Here is a 5,667-nt window from a genome sequence, read left to right on the forward strand (position 1 = left end):
AAACTTGTTGTGACCCAATTGCTAAAATTATGACTCATTAAAAGCTAATCGTAGTTAAACCAGTGTCAGCCTTTTGAGCCTCATGAACCCCATGTCATATTTGTTGAGTACGATATGTACTTACGCTTGCTTTATTCTTCAATTATTTGGAAAAAATCCCAGATGGGTACCAGATTGCTAGAGTTTGGAGGAATTAGGCTTGTGATCAACCAGTCAGTTGTCCTTATGGATTTGGAGTCTTCACCCAAAGATCAGTGTTGTATTTCCACTATTTGCTATCTAAGGTTATATTCTTTATACTAATATGCTATGTATTTAAGCATTATCTTTTCATATTATCCTTATTTGTAGCTATATGTGAGATTTAACTTTCTGGGCTCACATATGGTGTGTATCTGGTTTTGTTCTTAAAACCGGGTGCTATAAAGTGGTATAAGAGCAATGCTGACTGTAAGACGCAAGCCTTGTAGAAACTGATCATTTTAAGGTTTATACATTGCTACAAAAACCCTTGCTCTATGAACCTTGATATTTTCTTCCCTACTATATCTCTACCCTTGTTATTCATCTCTACCTTGGTGCTTATTTTGAAGTCTTTGTTCTCATCTTTACTCCTTGATTTGATATGCTTTTAGGACTGTCCCTCATCACCTTCTTGCGTAATCTAAAGATAAGTCTTAGGATTGTTACCTCTAGCATAATGAGGACGATAGTACCGCAAGTTGAGTCAATGATTGAATTGTGCATCTTTATTGCTTGTTGAATTATCATTATGCTTATGATTGTTTTGTATCTTTGTAATGATTGCAATGATCTTGTTGGGTGTTCCCACAATTTCATTTAGCTTATACGCCTAAGGTATAAGGATTAATGAAATAAATAGTCGGGTTTAGGTTTTCTTCTGTTTTCCCTATCATATTTTTTTGGAGCAGTCTATACTCTTCGGCTTATATCGCTAATCTAAGATGACCAAAAATCATGAGAAATTCTAGACAATAGTAGACTTCAATATCTTTCTCTGAGCGTAAGAATCACCCTGATAGTTGTTTTGGTTATAGAGTTACGAAAATCACAAGGTGATGGATCTATGCTGTTTGGAACCTGGAATAGTTTATCTTGTGCACTATTTTCAATCAAGTTAACCACAGAATTTGAAAAAGTGTTCTATAAGTATGTTGTGTAGGATTTGATAATATTTCCAACGGTATAAGCTACAACTTCATTGGATTAGCAGAATGAGAGTTACAGCTATTTTACTGCTCGCGAGGAACTTCAGATTTCTTGTTCTTGCCCATATACAAGAGTATCATTGGAATGTCAGAACATCTTGATATTAGTTAGCTCATCTAAAAGAATATGTAAGCTGTCCCCTAGTTTATCTTTTGTTAAGGGGGTAGCCAAGTTGAAGAATTTGCAAGATGAAGTATCCTACATTCTAGTTTGCGCAGCAGAAGCGTGGTGGTACCCAAAGATATAAGAGAAACTTAGAGTCTCAATGAGGTTTGATTAAAGGTTCAAGGGGGTTTAGCCAAAATCATCAAGATTTTGGTAGAGCTACCGAAGAAGTTTTTAAGTTAGTTGGATCAAAAGACCTCAACTAAGTATTTGAGGGAATCCAAGAAGAGGTTGAAGTAAAATCTAAGCATTAGCTTTGTCAGATTAGGACAAGAGCCTTATATCCACTAGGATGCACCCTGTCAAGGTGTGGGATGTGTCCTTATGTAAGAAGAAAAAGTAGTGGCTTGTTCATTAAGTCAACTAAGGAAACATGAGTTGAACTACCCAACATGTATCTGGAGTTATCCATTATGGAGCATGGAAGTAATATCTTCTTGGAAGTAAAAGTGACATATAAGAGGGTCACAAGAATCTACAGGACATCTTCACTAAGTTGGTCTTGAGCTTGTGATATCCTCATTGGAATGAAATTGGTTATGACTTGGAAAAGTACTATTACTTTGAGAAGCAAAAGTCAGGGCCGATGCCCTTAGCAACGGAGAATTGTGCTAAGAAGGTTCGGGTGACACCAAGGACTAAGAATTGTATTCCAAGTTTAAGCAACTTGACCGGAATCATTAATGTTTTGAAGATTGACAGTAGAATCCCCTTCTGACCAAGAGAATCATCAGGCTTTGTTGGAAGGTGGATATTTTAAGGCAGAGAATTGATATTATAGAAAAGGTGGCCTAGGGATTGGAGTTACCTAAGTATCATTTGGAGTATCTATTAGAACCTTGGAATTAGTTTAGCAAGATACTTGGAGTAAGATTGACAGGTATGCAAAGTAAAGTGCAATCCTTATCAAGATGATGGAACTACACAAGGAAATAAAGAAGAATCCAAAGACGGAGTATCTCTATCTCCTAGTCGACGTCTTTTGAATCTCAGGGGCGAGATTCATCTTAAGGGGGTAGAATTGTAACACCCTAAAATTTGCTTCTCTTGAAATAGAGCTAAAATAATTTATCTTTGTATTTTATGCTCATGAAAACATGGGAAAATAGTAAATTTTCATTAGATTAAAATTTATCTTAAGGTCGAAACATGTTTGTTGCATTCATGCCGGTCGCACCTTATGTTTTCGTGTGCAAAATATGTTTTTTTAATACGTTTATGAGACGAATATCTATCTCTAGGAATTTTCTAGCTTCTTTCTGGAATTTAATTCCTACCTCCTTCACCTTAATCTTTATGTTCCAAGTTCCCAACAATATTTTCATGAGATCCAAATACTTTATTTGTGTTCATCATGTTCCAAAGTGTCTCTAGAAATTTTCCCCGAATTTTTAGAGCTTCCGGAGTATTTTTCGTGTCTTAAATAATAATTCTGGACTTTCCTAGAATTATTTTAACCACGAAATTAATTAATTCCAAAAATAATAAATCTCTCATTTTTTCCCAACGCCCAAAGCCCATGTGCAATAATCTTAATAAATTCTAAAGGTACATGTCTTTATTTACTAATGAGCTTTAATGTTTATTTAAGCCCATTTGTGTAGGTGGATGGTACAACGTCAATTAGTACCGTATCGCTAGTTGACATTAAGGTGGAGAGTTTTTCTTCCTATATATCTGTACAAACCCCTTGGACAAAGCACACCATAAGAGGAGCCCCTAGTTTGGGAATCCCTAAGGTAGTAAATTAGAATTTTTCCTCCTTTCTCTACTATGTCATCTCCAACGTCTCGCATGTGCCCTTGCATCAGCATCATCAATCCGTCGTCACCCTAATCTCCTCGTCTACTGCCGCTCAGCCGTCCAAACTCCCAAGCAACATCGCTGGGTTTGCATGAAGGTTGGACAACGCCCTGGTGCATCTTGTTCCCTCTCGATTCCTTTAGGTTCTCTTTTGTTTGCTTCTCCTGATTGTTCCTATCGCAGCCCACGTCGAGCGCCGGCCTTTTCCTGCCACAGTACGCCCAACCGAGAGCCCTGCTGCCATTCAGTCTCGCCTGCACCCACTTTCCGTGCCTCTATGCCGCCTTGCCGTCGGCCAGCTCATCGTCTCTTCGCCTCAATTGCGAGCAACCATCGTCACTCTACCTGGATGAACTCGCCATCACGTAAGTCGCCCAGCTGTTGGAGTTGTTTACCTTGCTTTCAAGCTTAGCGTCTCGTGCCTTCGCTAGTCCAGACCACGCAAACCTCGCCTGCATCCTCGTCACAGAGCAAGCACCATGCACGGTTGATGCATGCCTAAGTGCATATGCAAATCTACACATATACATATCACATCTGCCCCACACGTTTGCACGTACAGGTTTTTTCTTGGTTTCTGTAATCTACATGTTAGTGACGTATGAGCTTATTAATTTAAATATTAATATGACTAATATTCATGTAACTGAAACAAGTTTAACCTCGTCGTTTTCACAAGTCAAATGTCAATTTGATTAATACCAAATTAAACATGCTTTTAGCAATAATTCACTTAGTTTAAACATGTTGCATATATGACAAACACGTTTAGATCCTTTCACATGCACTTTTCTTTTATAAAAGTTAAAGTTTAATTTGATTAAATGATACATGCATGTTTATATGAAAAATATGATTAGTTTAACTCGTCTTTTCTAAAATAAAAATATAATTTGACTAATCTAAATTGATAGCTTCTCATGATTTTGTTTAACTAAAATAAATCAAGCTTGTAGTTGTTTCTGTTCTTTCATAATATAAAGCTCCCGGTAGTTGTTTCTTTTTAATGATAGTGTCGTCTTTAGCGTTCTTGTGATCTCGTACCACTAGCTTTCTTTTAGTACATTGTTTTCTCTCGTGTAGTGTATTACTCTTAGTTGTCTTTATTTGTTTGCTTGTATGTTTATTGGTGTGCTACGATCTACGAGTAGAACGAGAACCGTTTTTGGACGCTGAAGATTAGAAGGTGATGACCGAAAGATGATGGTATGAGAGTTGAGCAAGAGTTTAAGACAAGTATAGCATGTGATCTTCCTTGTTGTCGTATACACCTTTAATCACTTAATTCATATTGCATGTGTCTACCTTGACTGCCACTAAGGATTTCCTAGTGTTTTGTTACCTTGTACCTTGTTACCTATGTGGTATTGAATTAGGTAGTATGATGCTAGTGCTCAACTAAAGCCATGATCTTGTAACTTGACTAATGATATATGCAATAAACACTAAAAGATGTTTTTTAGCAACATGGAACAAGGGGCCTAGAGCATTGGGCTATTTTATGCTGCTCTAGATTTCTCTCCCTAAGGACTTATTTGTAAGTGATTATCCGGGACTTATAGTACAACTGTGAGGGCTATATGGCTCTGGCTTTAGCTCGGTATGAGGACCTTTCTAACTTGTTAGTGGTTACCTTTATTGGCGTAAGAATAGCTTGCCGAATCGGGTATACGTCAGCCTCTACTCTTATGTGTATAGCCGTGATGGAATTGTGCCATTCGACAGGGGGTTCCTATATCTATTTGTCGAGTGAATCTAATGGCCCTAACTTGTTAGATGAACCTTTAAAATGCTTCATAGTGAACCCTGCCGACCTTCCTTGGTAGTGGGTCAAGAGGCTGATCACCTCGGGCGAAACGGTAAATCACGACTCACAGTGAAAGTGTACAACCTCTGTAGAGTGTAAAATTGGTATATCAGCCGTGCTCACAGTCACGAGCGGCCTTGGAACCCTTACGGAATAGATGATGAACATTAATGATACGGATGATGAAGATGCTCATTAATGATTACTATTTATGTTATTCATTATTCATGTTTACCTGATCATGTGTTTATATGGGCTTGTGAATAAACTTGTTGCCACCCAATTGCTAAAATCATGACTCATTAAAAGCTAATCACAGTTAAACCAGTGTCAACCTTTTGAGCCTCATGAAATACATGTTATATTTGTTGAGTACGACATGTACTGTTGCTTTATTCTTCAATTATTTAGAAAAAAAATCCCGGATGGGTACCGGATTGCTAGAGTTTGGAGGAATTAGGCTTATGATCAACCAGTCAGTTGTCCCTATGGTTTTGGAGTCTTCACCCGAAGATCGGAGTTGTCTTTCCGTTGTTTGCTATCTAAGGTTATATTCTTTATACTAATACGCTATGTATTTAAGCATTGTCTTTTGATATTACCCTTGTTTGTAGCAATATGTGAGATTTGACTTCCTAGGCTTACATATGGTGTGTATCTGG

This window comes from Miscanthus floridulus, chromosome 14 (genome assembly GCF_019320115.1).
Source record: "Miscanthus floridulus cultivar M001 chromosome 14, ASM1932011v1, whole genome shotgun sequence".
NCBI lineage: Eukaryota > Viridiplantae > Streptophyta > Magnoliopsida > Poales > Poaceae > Miscanthus > Miscanthus floridulus.